This window comes from Lithobates pipiens, unplaced genomic scaffold (genome assembly GCF_037356315.1).
Source record: "Lithobates pipiens isolate NorthernLeopardFrog02 unplaced genomic scaffold, aLitPip1_a1.2 Scaffold_52, whole genome shotgun sequence".
Lineage (NCBI taxonomy): Eukaryota > Metazoa > Chordata > Amphibia > Anura > Ranidae > Lithobates > Lithobates pipiens.
In genome coordinates, this window is record NW_027507875.1 from 3771397 (window position 1) to 3799370 (window position 27974).

Here is a 27974-nt window from a genome sequence, read left to right on the forward strand (position 1 = left end):
TGGTTAGTACCTGGATGGGAGACCACCTGGGAATACCAGTTATTGTAGGCTTCTTTTTATGTTGTTGGCATTGATTCGTTTTTTTTTTTCCGTTTGTTTCCCAAGGTGACCATCTTGGCGTTTGTCAAGAGGGTTGAGAGTGCCGGAAGAGATCACCTACGGCCCCATCACCCTGAAAGCGCCTAATCTCGTCTGATCTCGGAGGCTAAACAGTGTCGGGCCTGGTTAGTACCTGGATGGGAGACCGCCTGGGAATACCAGGTGCCATAGGCTTCTTTTTATGTTGTTGGACATGACCTTTTTTTTTCGCCTGTTTCTCAAGGCGACCATCTTGGTGTTTGTCAAGAGGGTTGGGCGTGTCTTGAAGAGAACGCTTACGGCCACATCACCCTGAAAGCACCTGATCTCATCTGATTTCAGAGGCTAAGAAGAGTCGGGCCTGGTTAGTACCTGGATGGGAGACTGTCTGGGAAGACCAGGTGCCATAGAAGGATCTGGCCTGGTTAGTGTCTTGATTGGGAGATCGCCTGGGAATACCTGATGCCGTAGGCTTCTTTTTATGTTGTTGGCTTTGACCTGTTTTTTTTTAGCTTGTTTCCCAAGGTGACCATCTTGGCATTTGTCAAGAGGGTTGAGAGTGCCTAAAGAGACTGCTTACAGCCGCATCACCCTGAAAGCACCCTATCTCTTCTGATCTCTGAGGCTAAGAAGGGTTGGGCCTAGTTAGTACTTGTATGGGAGACTGCATGGGAATACTAGGTGCTGTAGGCTTCTCTTAATGTTGTTGGCGTTGACTTGTTTTTTTTGTTTGTTTCCCAAGGTGACCATCTTGGCGTTTGTCAAGAGGGTTGAGCGTGCCTGAAATACCTACTATGGCCGCATCACCCTGAAAGAGCCCAATCTCATTTGATCTCAGAGGCTAAGCAGGGTTGGGACCTGGTTAGTACCTGGATGGGAGACCGCCTGGGATTTCTCGATGCCATAGGCTTTTTTTTTAAGTTCTTGGCATTGACTTATTTTTTTTTGCTTGTTTCCCAAGGTGACCATCTTGGCGTTTGTCAAGAGGGTTGAGAGTGCCTGAAGAGATTGCCTATGGCCACATCACTCTGAAAGCACCCAATCTCATCTGATCTTGGAGGCTAAGAAGAGTCAGGCCTGCTTAGTACCTGGATGGGAGACCAGCTGGGAATACCAGTTATTGTAGGCTTCTTTTTATGTTGTTGGCGTTGATTCGTTTTTTTTTCGCTTGTTTCCCAAGGTGACCATCTTGGCATTTGTCAAGAGGGTTGAGAGTGCCCAAAGAGATTGCCTATGGGCACATAAGCCTGAAAGCGCCCGATCTCCTCTGATCTCATCACTCTGAAAGCACCCAATCTCGTCTGATCTTGGAGGCTAAGAAGAGTCAGGGCTGGTTAGTACCTGGATGGGAGACCATCTGGGAATACCAGTTATTGTAGGCTTCTTTTTATGTTGTTGGCGTTGATTCGTTTTTTTTTTTTTTCGCTTGTTTCCCAAGGTGACCATCTTGGCATTTGTCGAAAGGGTTGAGAGTGCCCAAAGAGTTCGCTTATAGCAGCATTACCCTGAAAGAGCCCTATCTCTTCTCTTCTCTGAGGCTAAGAAGGGTTGGGCCTAGTTAGTCCCTGGATGGGAGAAGGCTTTGGAATACCAGGTGCCGTAGTCTTCTTTTTATGTTGTTGACATTGACCTGTTTTTTTTCCGCTTGTTTCCCAAGGTGACTATCTTGGCATTTGTCAAGAGGGTTGAGAGTGCCCAAAGAGATTGCCTATGGGCACATAAGCCTGAAAGCGCCCAATCTCCTCTGATCTCAGAGGCTAAACAGGGTCGGGCCTTGCTAGTACCTGGATTGGAGACCACCTGGGAATACTAGGTGCTGAAGGCTTCTTTTTATGTTGTTGGCGTTGACTTGATTTTTTTGTTTGTTTCCCAAGGTGACCATCTTGGCGTTAGTCAAGAGGGTTGAGAGTGCCTGAAGAAATCTCCTACGGCCACACCACCCTGAAAGAGCCCAATCTCATCTGATCTCAGAGGCTAAGCAGGGTTGGGACCAGTTTAGTACCTGGATGGCAGACTGCCTGGGATTTCCAGATGCCGTAGGCTTCTTTTTGTGTTGTTGCCGTTGACCTATTTTTTTCCGCTTGTTTCCAAGGTGACCATCTTGGTGTTTGTCAAGAGAGTTGAGAGTGCCTGAAGATATTGGCTACGGCCACATCACCCTGAATCTGTTCCATCTCGTCTGATCTTGGAGGCTAAGCAGGGTCGGGCCTGGTTAATGCCTGGATGGGAGACCGCCTGAGAATACCAGGTGTCGTAGGCTTCTTTTTTTTTTCCAAATATAATTTTTTCTCCAAATAGGGGAAGACGGTCCCCTGAGTACATAATGCAACAGAGAAATACAGAGCAAAAAGCAGCTGAACAATACTTGATACAGGTATATTCTCAACTGTGAGTCTGCCTTCCATCAATCACAATGATTCGAGGCACGGATAAAGTACTGTACCAAGATCCAGGGTCACACAAACCCCAGGTCCCTCCGGCATAATCCATCCAGAGGGGGGGGTGGGGCCATCATTCCCAATTTTCCACCCTTTCCAAAAGAGAGAGGGGGTGGAGGGGGTGAGAGATAGGGGAGGAAGGCAGAAAAGAGAAGGGGTGAAAGATCAGGAAAGGAGAAGAGGGGACGAGACACGATGGCAGCCACTGTCCAAGGGGCCAGTCAAGGAAAGCTCAGAGCACTAAGGCGATAGCAGGCGACATCCTTCCAGCGAGAATATAAAGGTATTCCAGATGTCCCAGGTTTGTTTAAAAAATTCTTGTTTACCTTGTGATGTGAGGATCAAGTCCTCCATTTTTTTTAAAGTCCTCTATTTTCCTAAGCCAGTAAGTAATGAAAGGGGGGGAACATTTTTTCCAATAGAGAGGATGCAGGATTTTGCCGCATTTATCACATGCCGTAAAATTGATTTTTTTGTACTTCTTAATGGGAATCTGTGAATGGTGCAAGAGAAAGAATGCAGCCTCTTCCTGGATGGAGAAGTCTGTGAATTTTTGTGTTATGCATCGGATCTCTGTCCAGAAGTCCACCAAGCTGGGGCAGGACCAAAAAATGTGGAGCAACCTGCCCTCTTCTTCTCCACACCTCCAGCATATGTTTGAGGAAGAGGGGAAACATTTCTGCAGCTTTGATGGTGTCAAATACCACCTGGTGAGAAGTTTAAAATTCGTCTCCTGTATCTTCGTGCACAGCGACGTTTTGAGAGTCAAAGTGATAATGCGTTGTCTCTTTGCTGGGGAAAACGAGCAATTAAGGTCCTTTTCCCAGTTGGACAGACAGGTTAAGTGTGGGTAATCTGTTTGAGAGAGAATGTGGGCCAAAGGGCCTTCACTCCTGCATAGAGTCTCAAACTCCGTCTGAGGGCGGGCGAACGTTTGAGGATTGGGGATGGAATGGAGAAAATGATGTAATCGCGCCGCTCTCCAAAAAGGCAGTTGGAAAAGCCCTGTCGGATCTGTTAGGGTTGAGAAAGAAGGCCATTTTCCATCAATGACGAATTTAGACGCATTGTCTAGGTTGGAATTTCTAAGTGGGTCCCCAGTTCAAAGGTTGGATGGCCACGTACAGGGAATAGGGGGGAAGTCAAAGACGTGAGTGTGTTTTGGGTAGCGATCAGGTGACTGACTTTCAACTAAGCCCCTATAGTGGGATGTGACATAAATTCTGTGGGTAAATACTTATAGCACCACATGGCGCTTCTTAGCGGAATTCGGGAGTGAGCTTAGAAAGTTTGTTTCGATTCCAGTCCAATACACGCCCCAGATGGGAGGTCAGGTAGTAGCGTCGCAAGTCAGGGAGAACCAACCCTCCCTGTTGCTTAGACAATGTCAGCTGTGACCGCTTAAGTCTGGGATTTTTGTGGGCCCAGTTAAATTGAGTGAGCAAGGATTGAGCTTGCTTAAAAAACGGGACTGGAATCTGGATCGGGAGAGCTTGGAAAAGATAAGTAAATTTAGGGAGTATGTTCATTTTAATGATATTGCATCTCCTGAACCAGGAATGGAGGCCAGAATGCCACCCGTGAAGCAAACTGCGGATCTTAGTGACAAGGGGTGGGGGGAAGTTCAACATAAACGTACGTGCGATGTCCGGTGGAATGTAAGTACCTAAGTACTTAAGGGCTGTATGGGTCCATTTAAATCGAAAATTGGACTTCAAGTCTATTAACGTTTGCGGGGGGACTGCAACCCCCATGACCTTTGATTTCAAGAAGTATCCCGTATATCTGGAATTCCCGAAGGAGATTTGTCAAGGAAACTCTGGGATTCGTCAGCGAGAACAGCATGTCATCCGCGTAGGGAGATATCTTTCACTCAATAGTACCCATTTGAGTTTTGTCGAATTGTGGAGAGAAAGGGTTCCAATGACAGTGCGAATAATAGGGGCGACAGGGGGCAACCCTGTCTGGTCCCATTCCCGATGTCAAGGGGAGATGAGAGAACCCCATTCGCTTTGACTTGAGCTGAAGGGCGTGAGTATATCTTACTTATCCATGCCAGCATCCGTTCACTCAGACCTATATGGCGAAGGACCGAGAACATAAATGTCCATTTGACCCGATCAAAAGCCTTCTCGGCATCAGTACTCATGAAAAGACAAGATGTCCCAGATGACTTTGCTTTATGGATCAGGGTAAGCACCTTAATGGTGTTGTCCCTATCTTCCCTGGTGGGAATAAAACCTAACTGGTCAATATGTATAAGGGACTGCAAGTGATGTGCCAATCACATGGCGAGGATTTTAGAGAATAGTTTTAGGACCGAATTTAGGAGGGAAATGGGTCTGTAGCTCCCACATAGGCCCGGGTCTTTGCCCTCCTTAGGTATCAACGAGATGTGGGCTCTAAGGGTATCCTCAGGAAAATCCCCATTCGATAAATTCACCAAACGTGGGCCAAGAATAAGGAGGAAGGTCTTATAGTATTGTGCGGTATATCCGTCAGGGCCCAGAACCTTACCCACCTTCGGAGGTCCCACGGCTGTCTGGACTTCTTCCAGTGAGATCGGGTCCTCCAAGTACTCCCGTGATTCCGATGAGAGGGTTGGTAGACCAGAACCGGTTACATATCTGTCTATATTGTCCTGTCCAGACCCTGAATCGGGCAGGTTGTAGAGATCAGAGTAACATTTTTCAAAGACTTCGGCTATTTGGGTTGGGGTAGAGGCCCTCTGGCCATTCTCATCTATCAACTGTGGTATGTAAGAGGCAGATTTCAACTCCTTTACAGATCTGGCTAAGATTTTTCCGCATTTGTCCCCTGACTCCTACGTCAGTTTACGACAAAACTGGAGTGCCGCTTTCGCTTTATAATGGAGTAGGTCATTAATTTGGGTACGGAGTGTTCCAATTTCAATCTCTAAGGTCCGTGAGGGGTCATGTTTATGTTTCGCTTCCACGGAGGCAAGTTCACGAAACAGATTAGCAAGCTGTTCCTTCCATGTTCGTTTGATGCGCGCCCCGTGCCTGATAAGTACCCTCCGGAGTACTGACTTGTGAGCCTCCCAAATGATCCCCGGGTCGCAGTCCTGCGTTTAGTTTTCTTGGAAATAAAGGTCCAATTCCCTGGTCACATCTGCTAAAACTTCCGTTATCTGGAGGAGGCTCTCATTAAGGTGCCAGAATAGAGACCTAGGTGAGGGGTTCCTAGAGAGGGTGTAGGTAAGGGCTACAGGAGCGTGGTCGGACCAAGTAATATGGCCGATGGAGGAAGAGCTCACCAAGTGCAGTTGGTCATGTGGAATCAAGAAGAAGTCTATCCTCAAGTATGATTTGTGAGGGGAAGAGCAAAAAGAGTAGTCCCTTTCCCCAGAGTGTTGCAGACGCCAGACATCAACTAATTGGTCATTCAGTAAACACTTAGTAATCCACTTTCTAGAGGAAATGAGGAGCGAGGAGCAAGAGGCAGAAGTGTCAACCGATGGCGAAAGGGGACATTAAAGTCCCCACCTAATATCAACTGGCCCTCCCGAAAGTCACATAATCTGTGCAGGGTAGTTCTGAGGAACGTGTCTTGGTGATCATTGGGAGCGTACACAGTGGCAAATGTAAAAAGGTGCTCTCCAATGTGGCCCCTAAGAAAAAGATATCGGCCCCCAGGGTCCACCAGAGAATCCTGGAGAACCCAGGGGAGCCTGCTAGAGATCAGAATGGAGACTCCCTTGGTCTTAGAGGAGGGGTTAGTAGAGTGGTAGACGTTAGGGAAGGATCTCGACCATAGAAAGGGGAGGCTAGTATTTTTAAAATGTGTTTCTTGTATAAAGGCCACATCAGTACAGGAAGTCTTCAGTTCTCACAGGAGGATCCACCGTTTTTCAGGGGAGTTCAGTCCCTTAACGTTTAGAGAGGTGACCTTGACTGAGTCTGCCATCGCTCCTCGGGGAGGGGGAGGGGGACGTCAGAGAAAAGCAAAGAAACCAAGGTAGGTTTTGGGTAGGTAATGCATGGCGGGAACTAAGGGGGAGAAAGGAAGGGCAAATGGAAGGAAAGGTAAGGGGAAAAAGAGGCCGGGCACCTCAACCCCAGGGGGAGAGGGAAATTAAGGGTTGTCCGCACTCAACAGTACAGGAAGGGTATACTAAAACAGCACAATTATACTATAGCGCTTACCAGATGTACACTGGGTTTAAAGCGCTGTCCTACTTGGGTTGGTGGGTAGACAGGTCGGAGAGGGAGCCCCCGAATCCTAGTCCCCCCAGTCCCGGCAGTGGTAAATGTCACGTCTTATACCGGTATGCAAATAAAAGACAATCAGTAACATCATAGAACCAAAAAACAATAGTATAATCAAAACAGAGGTAGAGCATATAACTGTCAGCACTGAGGGGTCTCCTCGGCTTGCCCTAAACGTAGGCATGCACAAGGGAGCCCGTCACAACAGAAAAGGCATCACAGAATGGGATCCACCACCCCCCGTCCCATGCCCCAAAAGTACATGCAGTCCCCGAACAAATGCATTTCTCCCTTTGGCAGATTGTCCTCTCCTTACCTCCTCTCCCCCCCGTCCACGCCCCGGGTGGAAAAGGGGCAGGGAAGGGGGAAAAGGGGGGAGTGGAAGGGGGGAAAGGGGGAGGGAAAGAGGGAGGGAAGGGAAGGGTGGGGACGGAAGGGAAGGGTGGGAAGGGAGGGGGGAGACAGGGGAGAGGGGACAAACATGCGGAAATGTCAAGTCCTTTAGCGCACTCCCACCAGCAACCACCCGGACCCCATAAATTTCAACTCCTCCCCTCCATGGTCACCACATCAAGATGAAAGAGGAGCAGCTCTGGTCGGTGCATGGAAAATCCGGCAGGCAAGGGGCTGGGGCCACCATCCCTCCATCCAACGGGAGACTTCACCCGAGCAGCAGTCCTGGGGCCCGCCAATTAGTGTCTCTCCTGCATCGCCATCGGGGGCTGTGTAGAGCATCCAGAGGGAGGCTGGGACCGCCCAAACAGTAAGGGGTAAATCCTCCAGGGGGGTCCAGAGTCACACTGGAGGGAAGCAGTGTCTCGTACTAATAGGCTCAATAAATAAGTCATCCAGGATCCCCAAAAGCTGCAGAAGGCAATGTCGGCAAAGAGTAGGTGGGGGCCAGAGGGGGGGGACGAGGGACGCAACCAGGGGGAGGGGACACATATGCGGGAATGTCAAGCCCTTCCAGTACAGCGCACTAGGTATCACTCAGACCCCCCAAAGTGCAACTCCCCCCTCTGAGGTCAAGACTCCAGAAGGGAAGATGAGCCGCCCTGGTCTGTACATGAAAGAACCTGCTTCCAAGGGGTTGGGGCCATCATCCCTTCCTCCAATGGGAGATGCCACCGGCATGACAGCCCCGTGTCCTGTCAAGTGGTGCCCCTCCGACAATGTCGTCGGGGTATATGTGGAGCATCCAGGGGGAGGCAGGGACCACCCAAACAGTGAGGGGTAAAGCCTCCAAGGGGGACCGGTGTCAGACAGGAGGATAGCGGTGTCTTGTACAAGTTGGTTAATTAGACAAGTCATCCAGTGTGTTCCTGTGAGCAGCGGAAGGAAAGGTCGGTAAGGATTATGAATGGGTGAGTGCATAAAACTGCCACCAGATGACCGGGGCAGAGAGGGCAAGGGGATGAAAGTCAGATCTGGTAGGTGGGGGGCGGGGGTGAGGAGTATCCCTCATATTACTCACGTTGGCCATACCTTGAAGCTTAGCACTCTGCATACCCAGGACGTTCTTCTGTATAATCTAGCCTATCTGTATACATTAGTTTGTCTTTTGTACACATTAGCCGGTCCTCTGTATACACTAGTCTGTCTGTATACACTAGTGTATACAGATAGGCTAGATTATACAGAATAACATCCTGGGTATGCAGAGATGGAGGCTAGGGTATACAGAGAGAGAGGCTAGAGTATGCATACTTGCTAGTGTATACAGACGGACTAGTGTATACAGAAGACCGGCTAGTTTATATAGGGAGGCTAATGTGTGCAAAAGACAGGCTAGTGTATACAAATAGGCTAGATTATAGAGAAGAACATCTTGGGTATGCAGAGATGGAGGCTAGGGTATACAGAGAGAGAGACTGTGTTACACAGAGAGGCTAGAGTATGCAGACTTGCTAGTGTATACAGACGGACTAGTGTATACAGAAGACCGGCTAGTTTATATAGGGAGGCTAATGTGTGCAAAAGACAGGCTAGTGTATACAGATAGGCTAGATTATACAGAAGAACGTCCTGGGTATGCAGAGATGGAGGCTAGGGTATACAGAGAGAGAGAGGCTGGGTTACACAGAGGGGCAGGAGTATGCAGACTTGCTAGTGTATACAGATGGACTAGTGTATACAGTAGACCGGCTAGTTTATACAGAGAGGCTAATGTGTACAAAAGACAGGCTAGTGTATACAGATAGGCTAGATTAAACAGAATAAGGTCCTGGTTATGCAAGAGATGGAGGCTAGGGTATGCAGAGAGAGAGGCTTGGTTACACAGACTTGCTAGTGTATACAGACGGACTAGTGTATACAGTAGACCGGCTAGTTTACACAGAGAGGCTAATGTGTACAAAAGACAGTCTAGTGTATACAGATAGGCTAGATTATACAGAAGAAGGTCCTGGTTTATGCAAGAGATGGAGGCTAGGGTATACAGAGAGAGAGGCTAGAGTATGCATACATGCTAGTGTATACAGGCGGACTAGTGTATACAGAAGACCGGTTAGTTTATACAGAGAGGCTAATGTGTACAAAAGACAGGCTAGTTTATACAGATAGGCTAGATTATACAGATAGGCTAGATTATACAGAGGAACGTCCGGGGTATGCAGAGATGGAGGCTAAAGTATACAGAGAGAGAGGCTAGAGTACGCATACTTGCTAGTGTATACAGATGGACTAGTGTATACAGAGGACCGGTTAATTTATACAGAGAGGCTAATGTGTACAAAAGACCGGCTAGTGTATACACATAGGCTAGATTATAGAGAAGAACGTCCTGGGTATGCAGAGATGGAGGCTAAGATATACAGAGAGGGAAGTTGGGTTACAAAGAGAGGCTAGTGTATGCAGACTTGCTAGTGTATACCGGCGGACTAGTGTATACAGGGAGGCTTGGGTATACAGAGAGCTAATGTATAAAGAGATGCTAGTGTATTCAAAAGACAACCAAGAGTAGACAGTGAGGCTCGTGTATACAGAAGACCGGCTACAGAGAGGCTAATTGGTACAAAAGACAGGCTAGTGTATACAGATAGGCTAGATTATACAGAGGAAGGTCCTGGGTATGCAGAGATGGAGGCTAGGGAATGCAGAGAGAGACTGTGTTACACAGAGAGGCTAGAGTATGCAGAAGACCGGCTATTTTTTTTACAGATAGACTTGTGTATACAGAAGACAGTCTGGGGAATTCAGTGAGGCTAGTTTATGCAGAGAGGCTGGGACACCGAGACTATTGTAAAAAGAAGGCAGGCTATTGTATATAGATTACGGGCACGTGTATACAGACAGAGAGGCTAGTCTATATAGAGTGGCTGGTGTACACAGAGAGATTAATGAGAGAAAAGCTAGCGTGTAAAGAAGACAGGACTTTATTTTTTGCTAATGCAACTACTTCTGAAACATGTAAAGTGCTTTTTTCATATTTTGGTGCTGTTAAAAAGTGGTGTGTTGTCAGTGGTGATATCAATGTGACAGTTAATGTGGAGAACTACAAATATACAAAATAGAGCAAAAGAGTGCTAAGTTTATTTTGTTAAGTCATTGACTGATAGACGTTAAGTAATTGGCCGTTATTGGTTTGGCAGGAAATGGTTTATTTTGATGTAAGATAGTTTTATTCTCTACTTATAGCCGAGTTTTAGACGACTTTATTATTAGCATTATTCGCATTATTCATATTTATTATGCAGAGTGTAAGTATTGCAGTGAGACGATATTGCTTTTGAAAGATTTGTATTATTATACATAGCATTGTTAGCAGACCAATAGGACAATTTACATGGCTTAATATTGCAGAGCGTAATTTATCAGGAAAGAGATCCAAAGCGTTAGTTGCAGTAGCTTCATAATACTGAGAAATCGTTGCATTACTCTAAATTTAAAAGTTGTTCCGGTAGCACTGAAAAGACGATATTAGATCTACACATTTCGTTTACTATTGCAGAGAGATGCCGGCTAAATGTTAATATCTTAATATGTGCTGCGTGTAAGGTAGAAACAAGATGGTTTTGTGTGAGTTGGTTTACCAGGATTTAGAGATAGTAATCTGTTTATTCTAATAATAAATATAGCAAAATAACTCTAAAATTAATATTGAGACAGTATATACAGGTAGGGTTTAAGTGGAAATACACAAAATAACAGCAACGACGTGTGTAGGTTTTTATCAATCAGCGTTACTTGCAGTAGCTTCAAAATGACTGAGAATTCATTTTATTACTCTAAATGTAAAAGTTATCCCGGTAGCACTGAGTGGACTGATATTAGATGAATGATCGTTGTGGTACAAAATCAGTTTCCTATAGCAGAGAGATACCAGCTAAATGTGAGAAGAGCAATTAAACTGTTCACATCGGTAGCATTGTATTACTCTTAATATGTGCAGCATGTAAAGAAGCAATAAGATGGTTTTGTATTTTCCTAAAATTAGCAGTATACGTAATGAAGATGAGTAGGTAACCTGGATTTAGACATAGCAAACTCTATAATCTAATTTAGCAAAATTAGAAAGGATAATATTGAGACAGTATATACAGGTCGAGTTTAAGTGGAAATACACAAAATATCTAGCTTACCTTTACATTGTTCAATAGAGCGTTGCAAAGTAATACCAAGGCAGAATGTCGGAATATCAATTAGATGAGATCATTGCTGTAATCATGAAATATCAGCAACGACGTGCCAAGGTTTCTATCGGATGAGAAAGTATAATAACTGGCAAAGTATGACATGGCAAAGAGACAAATTGCATTAGAGATGTGAGATGGACATGAAATGTCAATCCCCATTGGTTACTTACATGTAAACGCGGCTACATACAGCAAAGTGTAAAGAGTAAATTGACGTAGCTTGAAAATTCCAACGTGTAAATCGTTCCATTAATTTTGTTACGCACGAAGACGGCTTACACTGACTGTTTTCCGTTTCCACTGGTTATCGGCATAATGTATCAGTAACCATGAACATTAATAGTGATAGACAGCTTACATTAGGATGTATGCTTGATGTGAATGTAAAATAGTTGCATTATGTGTTATTAATGTAATCAAACTGTATTGCTATGCTTTGCTACTGCAACCACTTCTCAATCAAGTAAACCGTCCCACTGCTTTTCTCACATTTTGCTGCTGTTAAAAAATGTGTTGCACTGTCTTCAGTGTTATGTGTTACAAATGGTTATCAGTGTGACAGTTAATGTGGAGAAGAAGTAATACACAAAATAGAGTCAGAAAGAGAATCCTATTGCATAGAGGTAGCGAGAGATGGTTGCATTACTCTTAATGTAAAAGGTTTTAAAGAGATGGTTTTGTGTGACTTTTGCTTTAACGTAAAATTAGCTGTAGACATTATAAATTATTACAATGATTTAGAGATAGTAATCTCTATAAAATAATAATAAAAAGTATAGCTAAACAAATTAGGAAAATTTTGAGGTCGAGATATAGTGAATACACAAAAGGGATCAAGGGATAGTTGCAAAGTCAAGGGATAGTTGCAAAGGTACATTATTTAAGAGTAAATTGACGTAGCTTGCAAATTCCAACGTGTAAATCGACGGCTTACACTGACTGTTTTCCGTTTCCACTAGAAAGAGAATCCTATTGCATAGAGGTAGCGAGAGATGGTTGCATTACTCTTAATTTTAAAAAGATGGTTTTGTGTGAATTTTGCTTTAACGTAAAATTAGCTGTAGACATTATAACTATGGTTAGGTTTACAATGATTTAGAGTTAGTAATCTCTATAATATAATAATAATAAGTATAGCAAAACAAATTAGGAAAATATTGAGGTCGAGATAAAGTGAATACACAAAAGGGATCAAGGGATAGTTGCAAAGTAATATCCTCATTAAGGCAGAATTTCGGAATAGCAATGAGATACGATGGTTGCAACACAAAACGAAATATGAGCATGGCTAAAATACAGAACAACAGTACATAATTTAAGAGTACAGTAGAATATAGTATAAATTATTTAAGATTAAATAGACTTAGAATGAAAAAAATCTAAGTTTAAATCTTTGAGTAAATCGTAAATTTATCAGCTAAGTTAACGTTGAGATTATGATTAATTTCACAGTTCCATTACGCGGTCCATTTCCACTGGTATAGTCATAATGTAATATCAGTAATTGCTATCAGTAAATGTTAAAATTGTAAGACGGTTCACGGTTATGTGGAATTGATATAGATTTAAAAGCGGTAAATACATTTTCTGATTCATATGGCAGAAACACGGCTTACACTGGTTTTCTCACATTTTGCTGCGGTAAAAAGAAATGTTTTGTCACTGTGGTTTAACCACTTGCCGCCCGCCCTATTACAAATTGACGGCGGCAAAGTGGTTTCATTATCCTAACCTCACGTCATATGACGGGATTAGGATAATGAGCCGCTGCGCGCCCCCGGGGGCGCGCATCGCGGCGATCGTTGTTGCGGGGTGTCAGTCTGACACCCGGCAACTACGATCTCGGTAAAGAGTCTCCGACGGAGACTCTTTACCATGTGATCAGCCGTGTCCAATCACGGCTGATCACAGTGTAAATGGGAAGAGCCGGTGATCGGCTTTCCCTCACTCGCGTCTGTCAGACGCGAGTAGAGGAGAGCCGATCGGCTGCTCCTCTGACAGGGGGGGGTCTGTGCTGATCGATTATCAGCACAGCCCCCCCGAGGATGCCCACACTGGACCACCAGGGACACCACTAGACCACCAGGGAAAAGGTAATAAAAATCCATAATCCTCCCTAGACCACCAGGGTGCCAGTCAGCACAATGGGTGCCAATCAGTGCCCATAATGGATGCCAATCAGTGGCCACAATGGGCATCACTGATTGGCATGCATTATTGTTTGGCACTGATTGGCATCCATTACTATAACACCGATGCCGCCTATGAGTGCCCACCTGTGCCGCCTATGAGTGCCCACCTGTGCCGCCTGAGTGCCCACCTGTGCCGCCTATGAGTGCCCACCTGTGCCGCCTATGAGTGCCCACCTGTGCCGCCTATCCATGCCCACCTGTGCCGCCTATCTATGCCCACCTGTGCCGCCTATCTATGCCCACCTGTGCCGCCTATCCATGCCCACCTGTGCCGCCTATCCATGCCCATCCGTGCCGCCCATCCGTGCCAGCTATCAGTGCCAATTTGTGCCACCTATCAGTGTCCGTCCGTGTCGCCCATCCGTGTCGCCCATCCGTGTCGCTCATCCGTGTCGCTCATCAGTGCCGCCTATCAGTGCCACTTCATTGGTGCCACATTGGTGCCCATCAGTGCCACCTTATCAGTGCCCATCAGTGTAGCCCCATCAGTGCCCATCAGTGAAGGAGAAAACGTACTTATTTACAAAGTTTTGAAACTGAAACAAAAAAAAACATTTTTTTTTTCAAAATTTTCGGTATTTTTTTATTTGTAGCGCAAAAAATAAAAACCGTAGAGGTGATCAAATACCACCAAAAGAAAGCTCTATTTGTGGGAAAAAAATGATAAAAATTTCATTTGGGTACAGTGTAGCATGACCGCGCAATTGTCATTCAAAGTGCGACAGCGCTGAAGGCTCAAAATTGGTCTGGGCAGGAAGGTGTTTAAGTGCCCTGTATTGAAGTGGTTAACTGTGAGAGTTAAGGTGGAGAAAAATAAGTAATACAGAAAATAGAGTCAAACAGTGGAAACGTTTATTTGTCATGACAGCTGATACTGGTTGAGCAATAAAACTGTTTTATTAAGATGTAGGACTAGTTTTATTCTCTATGCTTTTCAGAGAGTTGTATAATATAGGCGACCAATAGCACATTTAAATGGCTTAATATTGCAGGGAGGAAGTATCGCTGTTCAAAGGTAAGAGACTGAAAGCTTAGCTTAGTCTAAATTTAAAGGATATGCAGGTACCAATGAGAAAGCTTATATTAGACTAGTTGATCTTTGCATTACACAATCCTATTATTATTATTATTATTATTATTATTATTATTATTATTAAGATCATAGTGCAGAGAGATACTCAGTTAATGTCAGAGATACTCGGTTAATGTCAGAAAAGCAATAAAACTGTTTACATCGTTAGCGAGCGATAGTTACATTACTCTTAGTATGTGCAGCATGTCTGATAGCAAATGGATTGTTTTGTGAACATTTTGTATTACCGTACAATTAGCGGTAGAACTCATCGAAGTGAATAGATTTAACCGGATTTTGAGATAGTACTCTCTATTTCTAATAAGAAATAAAGCAAAATAAGTCAGGATGGTGTGTCAGGACTGTCACATACTCAATGTGACAGTTGATGTGGATAATTAAAAATATGCAAAATAGAGCAAAAGAGTACATGGTTTATTTTGATGTATGATAGTTTTATTGCATGCTTGATGTGGATGATTAAAATCGTGTAGAGAGTATAATCTATATTTAGCATAAGAATGAAAAGGCATAACATGGCAATGAGACAAACTCCATTAGAGATGTGAGCTAGATGAAATGATGAAATGTCTCTGTATAGCCCAGATTGTCTTCTGTTATCACTTAGCCTACCCTCTAAATTCACTAGCATATACACCAGCATGTTTACACTAGCCGGTCTTCTGCATACAATAGCCTGTCTTTGATATACACTAGCCTATGTTCTGAATACACTAGCCCGTCTTCTGTCTTCTGTATGCCCTAGCCTGTCTTCTGTATACATTAGTCTCTCTGTATAAACTAGCATTTCTGTATACCCCAAACTTGTCTTTCTTTATAGCCTGTCTAGCCTTTCTTCTGTACACACTAGCTTCTCTGTATACGCTAACCAGGCTTCTATATACAATAGCTTCACTCTATGCACTAGCCTCTCTGTATAATCTAGCCTCTCAATATACCTATATAGTGTTCTGCATACACTAGCCTCTCCGTAGAAGCCAGCCTTTATTCTGTATTCACTAGCCTTTCTTCTGTATGCTGTAGTTTTCTATATATACTAGCTTCTCTGTACACCCTTGCATCTCTGTAATACACTAAACCCTCTGTATACCAAAGCCTGTCTTCTGTATACACTAGACTGTAAAAACTAGCTAGAATACACCAGCCTGTCTTCTGTACCCACTAGACTCTCTGTATACACTACCCAGTCTTCTCTTTAAACTAGCCTCTCTGTGTACCCCAGCCTCATTGTTTACTCTAGCATCTCTGTATACTCAAGCCTATCTGCATACACGAGTCTGTATTCTGTATTCACTAGCCTTTCTTCTGCCTTCTATATATACTAGCTTATCTGTATCTGTACACCCTTGCATCTCTGTAAACACTGTGTGAACTAGCCAGTATTATGTATACACTCACCTCACACTAGACTCTCTGAATACACTAAAACCTCTGTAAAATCACAGCCTGTCTTCTGTATACACTAGACTGTAAAAACCAACTAGAATACACCAGCCTGTCTTCTTAACCCACTAGACTCTCTGAATGCACTACCCAGTCTTCTGTATACACTGTCAGCTTTGATGTATACCCAAGCCTGTCTTCTGTATACACTAGTTTCTCTATATGCACTGTGCTTTCTGTATACTGCTTTCTGCCTCTCTTTAAACTAGCCTCTCTGTGTACCCCAGCCTCACTGTTTACTCTAGCATTTCTGTATACTCAAGCCTATCTACATACACGAGTCTGTATTCTGTATTCACTAGCCTTTCTTCTGTATGCTGTAGTCTTCTATATATACCAGCTTCTCTGTACACCCTAGCACTGTAACAGTGCTAGGTTCCTGTATTACAGAAACAGAACACCAGCAATAAGGTGTATACTGTGCAGAAGGCACACAACACCCACTCTAACTTCTGCACTGCAGATGCATGTATTGCAGAAATTGAACACCAGTAATAAAGGGTAGCTTCAGGTTTGTACTGTGCAGGAGGCACATAACACCCACTGTAACAGTGCTAGGTTCCCAAGCAGTAAAGACACTGTCCCTGCCTATCGTCCTCTTTCCCTGACCACCGCAACACACTATACAAGGCCGCCGCGCTGGCGGCCTTATCTAGTGTGGGGTGTGTACTAAACCCCCCTGAGCTATAATTGGCCACAGGAATCCTGCCTGTGGTGAATTGTGGCTCTCCTCACAGAGGATGTCACATTTGTTCTTATTATATAGAACCTATTATGCTCCTCGTAAACTTTTTCAGTTTGGCCGAACGGCCAGACGCAAGTTGCCCCCGGTGCGGGAACATGGGGGGAGACATGATGCACATGTTTTGGAGATGCCCGAAGTTGATCCGCTACTGGACAGAGGTGACAGGAACCATTGATCGGGTGTTTGGAACCTCCACCAGGATGGAGGCGAAGTATTGTCTCCTGGGATTAGTTGAAGGAGTTGGAAACCCGGGAAGCAGCCAGATGGCAGTTCTGAGATGCCTATTTCAGGCAAGGAAACTGATTGCCCAACCCTGCTTAGCCTCCAATGTTGGCAATGACTTGTTTTTTTTCGCTTGTTTCCCAAGATGACCATGTTGGCGTTTGTCAAGATGGTTGAGAGTGCCCGAAGAGCCCCATCACCTTGAAAGTGCCTGATCTTGTCTGATCTCGGAGGCTAAGCATTGTCGGGCCTGATTAGTAACTGGATGGGAGACCAACTGGGAATACCAGGTGCCGTAGGATTCTTTTTATGTTGTTGGCGTTGACATGTTTTTTTTTTTTTTTGCGCTTGTTTCCCAAGGTGATCATCTTGGCATTTGTCAAGAGGGCTGAGAGAGCCCAAAGAAATCTCCTACGGCCACATCCCCCTGAAAGCGCCCGATCTCATCTGATCTCAGAGGCTAAGCAGGGTCCAGCCTGGATAGTACCTAATTAAAGGTGCCGTAGGAATCTTTTTGTATTGTTGGCTTTGACCTTTTTTTCTTTCGCTTGTTTCCCAAGGTGACCATTTTAGCATCAGTCAAGAGTTTTGAGTATGTCCCAAAGCGTTCGCCTGAGGTCACATCACCCTGAAAGCGCCCGATCTCAGAGGCTAAGCAGGGTCTGGGTCAGATGGGAGTCCGCCAGGGTCTATGTTGTTGGCGTTGACCTGTTTTTTTTCACTTGTTTCCCAAGATAACCATCTTGGTATTTGTCAAGAGGGTTAAGAGTGTCTAAATAGAACACCTATGGCCACATCACCCTGAAAGCGCACAATCTCATCTGATCTCGGAGGCCTAGCAGTGTACGGCCTGGTTAATACCTGTATGGGAGACCATCTGTGAATACCAGGTACCGTAGGCTTCTTTTTATGTTGTTGGCGTTTACCTGTTTATTTTCGCTTGTTTCCCAAGGTGACCATCTTGGCATTTAACAAGAGGGTTGAGAGTGCCCAAAGAGATCACCTATGGCCCCATCACCCTGAAAGCGCCCAATCTCATCTGATCTCAGAGGCTAAACAGTGTCGGGCCTGGTTAGTACCTGGATGGGAGACCGCCTGGGAATACCAGGTGCCATAGGCTTCTTTTTATGTTGTTGGCTTTGAACTGTTTTTTTCGCTTGTTTCTCAAGGCGACCATCTTGGCGTTTGTCAAGAGGGTTGGGCGTGTCTTGAAGAGAACGCTTACGGCCACATCACCCTGAAAGCACCCGATCTCATCTGATTTCAGAGGCTTAGCAGCGTCAGGCCTGGTTAGTACCTGGATGGGAGACTGCCTGGGAAGACCAGGTGATCCGGCCTGGTTAGTGTCTTGATTGGGAGATCGCCTGGGAATACCGGATGCCGTAGGATTCTTTTTATGTTGTTGGCTTTGACCTGTTTTTTTTCCCTTGTTTCCCAAGGTGACCATCTTGGCATTTGTCAAGAGGGTTGAGAGTGCACAAAGAAATTGTCTGGCCTACGTAGGTAAACGTTAGATGTTCAGTCGTTTTCTGGGACAGAGACACTGCTCACCTCCCGAATGTATTCTCGAGTACCAGTAAAATACCTCCAGGGCCTCCATGTAACACTAAATGCCTCTTCAGTGTTGTGAAGGGTGGCGGTCAATTCTTCCGTCCGGAGAATATGATTGACTTTGGAATACCACAGCACCTTGGATGGGGGCTGAGGCTGCCTCCACAGTGCGGGAATGCAGGCCCGGGCAGCATTCAGGAGTTGCATCGTGAGGGTTTTTTGTATTTTCGAACAGGCTGTTCGGTCAAGTGTAGAAGGCACGCTGCTGGGTTGTCTGCGATATCTACATTTCTGAGAGTTTTTATCGTCCCGGTCACCTCCACCCAAAAGTTCCTCAAGGCCGGGCATGCCCAGAAAATGTGTCCCATGGTCCCCGTATCTGAATTGCACCTCCAACAAACATCCGGGATCGATCTATTCATTTTATTCAGAAGGTATGGGACTTGATATTGGTTTGCGATGGAAGCTTTATGTACTAATGTCAGGATCTTCCCTATCTGTTGTGGGGTAAATGTGATGCCAAAGTCCCTCTTCCATTTGTGGATAAATGGTGGGGTCGACTCCTCCTCCTGACTACTTAATAGGTTGTACAGGAGGGAGAGGGTGTGTCACACAGGTTCCTTTTTGTGACAGATGGATTCATAGGGTGTCAGGTCTCTAGGAGTGTAGGGGGCCCTTTGTATGGCCAGAAGAAAGTGATGAAGTTGATAAGCACTAAACAAGTCAAGCGGAGGGTCAGAAAGCTCGGCGACAGTTTGCGTGGTCGGGACCCCTCCCGAGGGCCACACCTCTCCCAGACGCTGTTTGCCCACCACTGTCAACTGTCGCAGTTTCTTGTTGGCAAATCCCGGTGGGAAGTCTGGATTACCTATAACCGGAGTCATTGGTGACGGCAGGGGAGCAATGTGTGTGCAGCGGAACAACCTCTGCACAACAGCCAACGTAGCTCCCACTACGGGGTGATCTCTGAGGTCTTTTGGTAGGGAGGACAGGAGCCACGGGGAGGTCAATAGGGGAATGGATCCATCCTCAATCTCCATCTCCACCCGCTGCTTGTGTGGGACATTACAATGCCAATCAACGACTCTCGCTAGCAGAGTCGCTCTGTAGTATTGTCTGAGATCTGGGAGACCCATACCCCCCTTGTCCTTTGGTCTGGCAAGCAATTGCAAACGGGCTCTGGGCGGTTTGCGCGCCCAAATAAAGTCCCGGAGCAGCACCTGCGGTTGTCTGAAAAAAAGTGGGGGTAACCGGATCGGTAATGTCTGGAACAAGTATAAGATCTGCGGGAGGGCCGTCATTTTGAATGCTTTACAGCGCCCGAACCAGGTCAGTGTTAAAGCATGCCAGTTTCCCAAATCAGATTTCAGTCTATTCAGGAGAGGGACAAAATGAAGCGGGTACAATTGCGCCAAATCCGCTGCGATGTCAACGCCCAGGTAACGTATAGATTTTTCAGCTCAGTAGAATGGAAAAGCGGAGCGTAGCCTCTTGGCCTCACCATCCGGGACCGATATATTCAATACAGCTGACTTGGCGCAATTGATTTTATAGTTTGATAGGCTGCCGTATCGCCGGAAAGGCGCGAGTATATTGGGAAGCGAAATGTGTGGATTGGAGACGAAAAAAATTAGATCGCCAGCGTACGCCACAATTTTGTGGTGTGCCGAGGGTTTGGATATGCCAGTAATATTCGGGTCATTCCAAATGTGACACATAAGTGGTTCCAGTTTCAGAATAAAAATTAGGGGAGACAGAGGGCACCCCTGCCTCGTCCCATTAGTGATGGGGAAAGAGTCCGAGCACCACTCGTTCACCCGTACCGCTGCCGACAGCGTGGAGTAAAGAAACATTACCCAGCTCATCATGTTGGGGCCAAGACCTATATGTTCCAGGGTGGCCTGCATAAAGTGCCAGGCCACCCTTTCAATGGCCTTCTCCGCGTCCGTTGACAACATAAGCAAGGGCCTTCCCTGTACATGCGCGGTATGGATTCAATTGAGGACTCGGGCCGTATTGTCTCTAGCTTCCGACTTATTTTTAATTTTTTTGCTTGTTTCCCAAGGTGACCATCTTGGCGTTTGTCAAGGTGGTTGAAAGTGCCTGAAGAGATTGCCTATGGGCACATCACCCTGAAAGCGCCCGATCTTGTTTGATGTTGAGGCTAAGAAGAGTCGGGCCTTGTTAGTACCTGGATGGGAGACCGCCTGGGAATACCAGGTGTTGTAGACTTCTTTTTATGTTGTTGGCGTTGACCTGTTTTTTTTTCGCTTGTTTCCCAAAGTGACCATCTTGGTGTTTGTCAAGAGGGTTGAGAGTGCCTGAAGAGATTGCCTATGGCCACATCACTCTGTCTCGTCTGATCTTGGAGGCTAAGAAGAGTCAGGCCTGGTTAGTACCTGGATGGGAGACCACCTGGGAATACCAGTTATTGTAGGCTTCTTTTTATGTTGTTGGCATTGATTCTGGGGTTTTTTTCCGCTTGTTTCCCAAGGTGACCATCTTGGCGCTTGTCAAGAGGGTTGAGAGTGTCGGAAGAGATCACCTACGGCCCCATCACCCTGAAAGCGCCCAATCTCGTCTGATCTCGGAGGCTAAACAGTGTCGGGCCTGGTTAGTACCTGGATGGGAGACCGCCTGGGAATACCAGGTGCCATAGGCTTCTTTTTATGTTGTTGGCCATGACCTGTTTTTTTCGCTTGTTTCTCAAGGCGACCATCTTGGTGTTTGTCAAGAGGGTTGGGCGTGTCTTGAAGAGAACGCTTACGGCCACATCACCCTGAAAGCACCTGATCTCATCTGATTTCAGAGGCTAAGAAGAGTCGGGCCTGGTTAGTACCTGGATGGGAGACTGTCTGGGAAGACCAGGTGCCATAGAAGGATCTGGCCTGGTTAGTGTCTTGATTGGGAGATCGCCTGGGAATACCTGATGCCGTAGGCTTCTTTTTATGTTGTTGGCTTTGACCTGTTTTTTTTTAGCTTGTTTCCCAAGGTGACCATCTTGGCATTTGTCAAGAGGGTTGAGAGTGCCTAAAGAGATCGCTTACAGCCGCATCACCCTGAAAGCACCCTATCTCTTCTGATCTCTGAGGCTAAGAAGGGTTGGGCCTAGTTAGTCCCTGGATGGGAGATGGCTTTGGAATACCCGGTGCCGTAGTCTTCTTTTTATGTTGTTGACATTGACCTGTTTTTTTTCGCTTGTTTCCCAAGGTGACTATCTTGGCATTTGTCAAGAGGGTTGAGAGTGCCCAAAGAGATTGCCTATGGGCACATAAGCCTGAAAGCGCCCGATCTCCTCTGATCTCATCACTCTGAAAGCACCCAATCTCGTCTGATCTTGGAGGCTAAGAAGAGTCAGGACTGGTTAGTACCTGGATGTGAGACCACCTGGGAATACCAGTTATTGTAGGCTTCTTTTTATGTTGTTGGCGTTGATTCATTTTTTTTTTTTTCGCTTGTTTCCCAAGGTGACCATCTTGGCATTTGTCAAGAGGGTTGAGAGTGCCCAAAGAGTTCGCTTACAGCAGCATCACCCTGAAAGAGCCCTATCTCTTCTCATCTCTGAGGCTAAGAAGGGTTGGGCCTAGTTAGTCCCTGGATGGGAGATGCCTTTGGAATACCAGGTGCCGTAGTCTTCTTTTTATGTTGTTGACATTGACCTGTTTTTTTTTCGCTTGTTTCCAGAGGTGACTATTTTGGCATTTGTCAAGAGGGTTGAGAGTGCCCAAAGAGATTGCCTATGGGCACATAAGCCTGAAAGCGCCCGATCTCCTCTGATCTCAGAGGCTATACAGGGTCGGGCCTTGCTAGTACCTGGATTGGAGACCACCTGGGAATACTAGGTGCCGAAGGCTTCTTTTTATGTTGTTGGCGTTGACTTGTTTTTTTGTTTTTTTGTTTACCAAGGTGACCATCTTGGTGTTTGTCAAGAGGGTTGAGAGTGCCTGAAGAGCTCGCCTATGGCCACATAACCCTGAAAGCACCAGATCTCGTCTGATCTCAGAGGCTAAACAGGGTCGGACCTTGTTAATACCAGGATGGGAGACCACCTGGGAATACTAGGTGCTGTAGACTTCTTCTCATGTTGTTGGCGTTGACTTGAAAAAGCAGCTGAACAATAATTGATACAGGTATATTCTCAACTGTGAGTCTGTCTTCCATCAATCACAATGATTCGAGGCACAGATAAAGTACTGTACCAAGATCCAGGGTCACACAAACCCCAGGTCCCTCCGGCATAATCCATCCAGAGGGGGGTGTGGGGCCTTCATTCCCAATTTCCCACCTTTTCCAAAAGAGAGAGGGGGTGGAGGAAGTGAGAGATAGGGGAGGAAGGCAGAAAAGAGAAGGGGTGAAAGAACAGGAAAGGAGAAGAGGGGACGAGACACGATGGCAGCCACTGTCCAAGGGGCCAGTCAAGGAAAGCTCAGAGCACTAAGGCGATAGCAGGCGACATCCTTCCAGCGAGAATATAAAGGTATTCCAGATGTCCCAGGTTTGTTTAAAAAATTCTTGTTTACCTTGTGATGTGAGGATCGAGTCCTCCATTTTTTTTAATGTCCTCTATTTTCCTAAGCCAGTGAGTAATGAAAGGGGGGGAACATTTTTTCCAATAGAGAGGATGCAGGATTTCGCCGCATTTATCACATGCCGTAAAATTGATTTTTTTGTACTTCTTAATGGGAATCTATGAATGGTGCAAGAGAAAGAATGCAGCCTCTTCCTGGATGGAGAAGTCTGTGAATTTTTGTGTTATGCATCGGATCTCTGTCCAGAAGTCCACCAAGCTGGGGCAGGACCAAAAAATGTGGAGCAACCTGCCCTCTTCTTCTCCACACCTCCAGCATATGTTCGAGGAAGAGGGGAAACATTTCTGCAGCTTTGATGGTGTCAAATACCACCTGGTGAGAAGTTTAAAATTCGTCTCCTGTATCTTCGTGCACAGCGACGTTTTGAGAGCCAAAGTGATAATGCGTTGTCTCTGTGCTGGGGAAAACGAGCAATTAAGGTCCTTTTCCCAGTTGGACAGACAGGTTAAGTGTTGGTAATCTGTTTGAGAGAGAATGTGGGCCAAAGGGCCTTCGCTCCTGCATAGAGTCTCAAACTCCGTCTGAGGGCGGGCGAACGTTTGAGGATCGGGGATGGAATGGAGAAAAGGATGTCATTGCGCCGCTCTCCAAAAAGGCAGTTGGAAAAGCCCTGTCGGATCTGTTAGGGTTGAGAAAGAAGGCCATTTTCCATCAATGACGAATTTAGACGCATTGTCTATGTTGGAATTTCTAAGTGGGTCCCCGGTTCAAAGGTTGGATGGCCACGTATAGGGAATAGGGGGGAAGTCAAAGACGTGAGTGTGTTTTGGGTAGCGATCAGGTGACTGACTTTCAACTAAGCCCCTATAGTGGGATGTGACATAAATTCTGTGGGTAAATCCTTATAGCACCACATGGCGCTTCTTAGCGGAATTCGGGAGTGAGCTTAGAAAGTTTGTTTCGATTCCAGTCCAATACACGCCCCAGATGGGAGGCCAGGTAGTAGCGTCGCAAGTCAGGGAGAACCAACCCTCCCTGTTGTTTAGACAATGTCAGCTGTGACCGTTTAAGTCTGGGATTTTTGTGGGCCCAGTTAAATTGAGTGAGCAAGGATTGAGCTTGCTTAAAAAAACGGGACTGGAATCTGCATCGGGAGAGCTTGGAAAAGATAAGTAAATTTAGGGAGTATGTTCATTTTAATGAGATTGCATCTCCTGAACCATGAATGGAGGCCAGAATGCCACCCGTGAAGCAAACTGCGGATCTTAGCGACAAAGGGGTGGGGGGAAGTTCAATATAAACGTACGCGCGATGTCCCGTGGAATGTAAGTACCTAAGTACTTAAGGGCTCTATGGGTCCATTTAAATCGAAAATTGGACTTCAAGTCTATTAACGTTTGCGGGGGGACTGCAACCCCCATGGCCTTTGATTTCAAGAAGTATCCCGTATATCTGGAAATCCCGAAGGAGATTTGGCAAGGAAACTCTGGGATTCATCAGCGAGAACAGCATGTCATCCGTGTAGGCAGATATCTTGCACTCAATAGTACCCATTTGGAGTCCCGTTATGTCTGAGTTTTGTCGAATTGTGGAGAGAAAGGGTTCCAATGACAGTGCGAATAATAGGGGCGACAGGGGGCAACCCTGACTGGTCCCATTCCCGATGTCAAGGGGAGATGAGAGAACCCCATTCGCTTTGACTTGAGCTGAAGCGCGTGAGTATATCTTACTTATCCATGCCAGCATCCGTTCACTCAGACCTATATGGCGAAGGACCGAGAACATGAATGTCCATTTGACCCGATCAAAAGCCTTCTCGGCATCAGTACTCATGAAAAGACAAGGGGTCCCAGATGACTTTGCTTTATGGATCAGGATAAGCACCTTAATGGTGTTGTCCCTATCTTCCCTGGTGGGAATAAAACCTAACTGGTCAACATGTATAAGGGACTGCAAGTGATGTGCCAATCACGTGGCGAGGATTTTAGAGAATAGTTTTAGGACCGAATTTAGGAGGGAAATGGGTCTGTGGCTCCCACATAGGCCCGGGTCTTTGCCCTCCTTAGGTATCAACGAGATGTGGGCTCTAAGGGTATCCTCAGGAAAATCCCCATTCGAGCTCAGAGTATTAAATAAATTCACCAAGCGCGGGCCGAGAATAAGGAGGAAGGTCTTATAGTATTGTGCGGTATATCCGTCAGGGCCCGGAGCCTTACCCACCTTCGGAGGTCCCACGGCCGTCTGGACTTCTTCCAGTGGGATCGGGTCCTCCAAGTACTCCCGTGATTCCGATGAGAGGGTTGGTAGACCAGAATCGGTTACATATCTGTCTATATTGTCCTGTCCACACCCTGAATCGGGCAGGTTGTAGATCAGAGTAACATTTTTCAAAGACTTCGGCTATTTGGGTTGGGGTAGAGGCCCTCTGGCCATTCTCATCTATCAACTGTGGTATGTAAGAGCCAGATTTCAACTCCTTTACCGATCTGGCTAAGATTTTTCCGCATTTGTCCCCTGACTCCTACGTCAGTTTACAACAAAACTGGAGTGCCGCTCTCGCTTCATAATGGAGTAGGTCATCAATTTGGGTACGGAGTGTCCCCAATTCAATCTCTAAGGTCCGTGAGGGGGCATGTTTATGTTTCGCTTCCACAGAGGCAAGTTCACGAAACAGATTAGCAAGCTGTTCCTTCCGTGTTCGTTTGATGCGCGCCCCGTGCCTGATAAGTACCCTGCGGAGTACTGACTTGTGAGCCTCCCAAATTATCCCCGGGTCGCAGTCCTGCGTTTAATTTTCTTGGAAATAAAGGTCCAATTCCCTGGTCACATCTGCCAAAACTTCCGGTATCTGGAGGATTCTCTCACTAAGGTGCCAGAATAGAGACCCAGGTGAGGGGTTCCTAGAGAGGGTGTAGGTAAGGGCTACAGGAGCGTGGTCGGACCAAGCTTAGACCAAGCTGAGCTTAGAAAGTTTGTTTTGATTCCAGTCCAATACGCGCCCCAGAAGCGTGGTCGGACCAAGTAATATGGCCGATGGAGGAAGAGCTCACCAAGTGCAGTTGGTCATGTGGAATCAAGAAGAAGTCTATCCTCAAGTATGATTTGTGAGGGGAAGAGCAAAAAGAGTAGTCCCTTTCCCCAGAGTGTTGCAGACGCCAGACATCAACTAATTGGTCATTCAGTGAACACTTAGTAATCCGCTTTCTCGAGGAAATGAGGAGTGAGGAGCAAGAGGCAGAAGTGTCAACCGATGGCGAAAGGGGACATTAAAGTCCCCACCTAATATCAACTGGCCCTCCCGAGAGTCACATAATCTGTGCAGGGTAGTTCTGAGGAACGTGTCTTTGTGATCATTGGGGGCGTACACAGTGGCAAATGTAAAAAGGCGCTCTCTAATGTGGCCCCTAAGAAAAAGATATCGGCCCCCAGGGTTCACCAGAGAATCCTGGAGAACCCAGGGGAGCCTGCTAGAGATCAGAATGGAGACTCCCTTGGTCTTAGAGGAGGGGTTAGTAGAGTGGTAGACCTTAGGGAAGGATCTCGACCATAGAAAGGGGAGGCTAGTATTTTTAAAATGTGTTTCTTGTATAAAGGCCACATCAGTACAGGAAGTCTTCAGTTCTCACAGGAGGATCCACCGTTTTTCAGGGGAGTTCAGTCCCTTAACGTTTAGAGAGGTGACCTTGACTGAGTCTGCCATCGCTCCTCGGGAAGGGGGAGGGGGACATCGGAGAAAAGCAAAGAAAGTTGAACCAAGGTAGGTTTTGGGTAGGTAATGCATGGCAGAAACTATGGGGGAGAAAGGAAGGGCAAATGGAAGGAAAGATAAAGGGAAAAAGAGGCCAGGCACCTCAACCCCAGGGGGAGAGGGAAATTAAGGGTTGTCCGCACTCAACAGTACAGGAAAGGTATACTAAAACAGCACAATTATGCTATAGCGCTTACCAGATTTACACTGGGTTTAAAGCGCTGTCCTACTTGGGTTGGTGGGTAGACAGGTCGGAGAGGGATCCCCCGAATCCTAGTCCCCCCAGTCCCGGCAGTGGTAAATGTCACGTCTGATACCGGTATGCAAATAAAAGACAATCAGTAACATCATAGAACCAAAAAACAATAGTATAATCAAAACAGAGGTAGAGCATATAACTGTCAGCACTGAGGGGTCTCCTCGGCTCGCCCTAAACGTAGGCATGCACTAGGGAGCCCGTCACAACAAAAAAGGCATCACAGAATGGGATCCACCCCCCCCCCCCCCCGTCCCATACCCCAAAAGTGCATGCAGTCCCCGAACAAATGCATTTCTCCCTTTGGCAGATTGTCCTCTCCTTACCCCCTCTCCCCCGTCCACGCCCCGGGGAGAGGGGACAAACATGCGGAAATGTCAAGTCCTTTAGCGCACTCCCACCAGCAACCACCCGGACCCCATAAATTTCAACTCCTCCCCTCCATGGTCCCCACATCAAGATGAAAGAGGAGCAGCTCTGGTCGGTGCATGGAAAATCCGGCAGGCAAGGGGCTGGGGCCACCATCCCTCCATCCAACGGGAGACTTCACCCGAGCAGCAGTCCTGGGGCCCGCCAATTGTCTCTCCTGCATCGCCATCGGGGGCTGTGTAGAGCATCCAGAGGGAGGCTGGGACCGCCCAAACAGTAAGGGGTAAATCCTCCAGGGGGGTCCAGAGTCACACTGGAGGGAAGCAGTGTCTCGTACTAATAGGCTCAATAAATAAGTCATCCAGGGTCCCCAAAAGCTGCAGAAGGCAATGTCGGCAAAGAGTAGGTGGGGGCCAGAGGGGGGGGGGGACGAGGGGCGCAACCAGG

General features: G+C 46.4%; 10 pseudogenes; all 10 read left to right on the forward strand.

Annotated features, from left to right (window-relative positions):
- Positions 1-154: 154 nt before the first annotated feature.
- LOC143957287 (5S ribosomal RNA) lies at positions 155-273 on the forward strand (annotated as a pseudogene).
- A 99-nt stretch (positions 274-372) lies between these two features.
- LOC143957356 (5S ribosomal RNA) lies at positions 373-491 on the forward strand (annotated as a pseudogene).
- Positions 492-652: 161 nt separating this feature from the next.
- LOC143957350 (5S ribosomal RNA) lies at positions 653-771 on the forward strand (annotated as a pseudogene).
- A 317-nt stretch (positions 772-1088) lies between these two features.
- Positions 1089-1207, forward strand: LOC143957365 (5S ribosomal RNA; annotated as a pseudogene).
- Positions 1208-1341: 134 nt separating this feature from the next.
- LOC143957450 (5S ribosomal RNA) lies at positions 1342-1460 on the forward strand (annotated as a pseudogene).
- Positions 1461-18075: 16615 nt separating this feature from the next.
- LOC143957262 (5S ribosomal RNA) lies at positions 18076-18194 on the forward strand (annotated as a pseudogene).
- Positions 18195-21168: 2974 nt separating this feature from the next.
- On the forward strand, positions 21169-21287 carry LOC143957251 (5S ribosomal RNA; annotated as a pseudogene).
- Positions 21288-21386: 99 nt separating this feature from the next.
- LOC143957358 (5S ribosomal RNA) lies at positions 21387-21505 on the forward strand (annotated as a pseudogene).
- Positions 21506-21918: 413 nt separating this feature from the next.
- On the forward strand, positions 21919-22037 carry LOC143957549 (5S ribosomal RNA; annotated as a pseudogene).
- A 543-nt stretch (positions 22038-22580) lies between these two features.
- Positions 22581-22699, forward strand: LOC143957322 (5S ribosomal RNA; annotated as a pseudogene).
- Positions 22700-27974: the final 5275 nt, after the last annotated feature.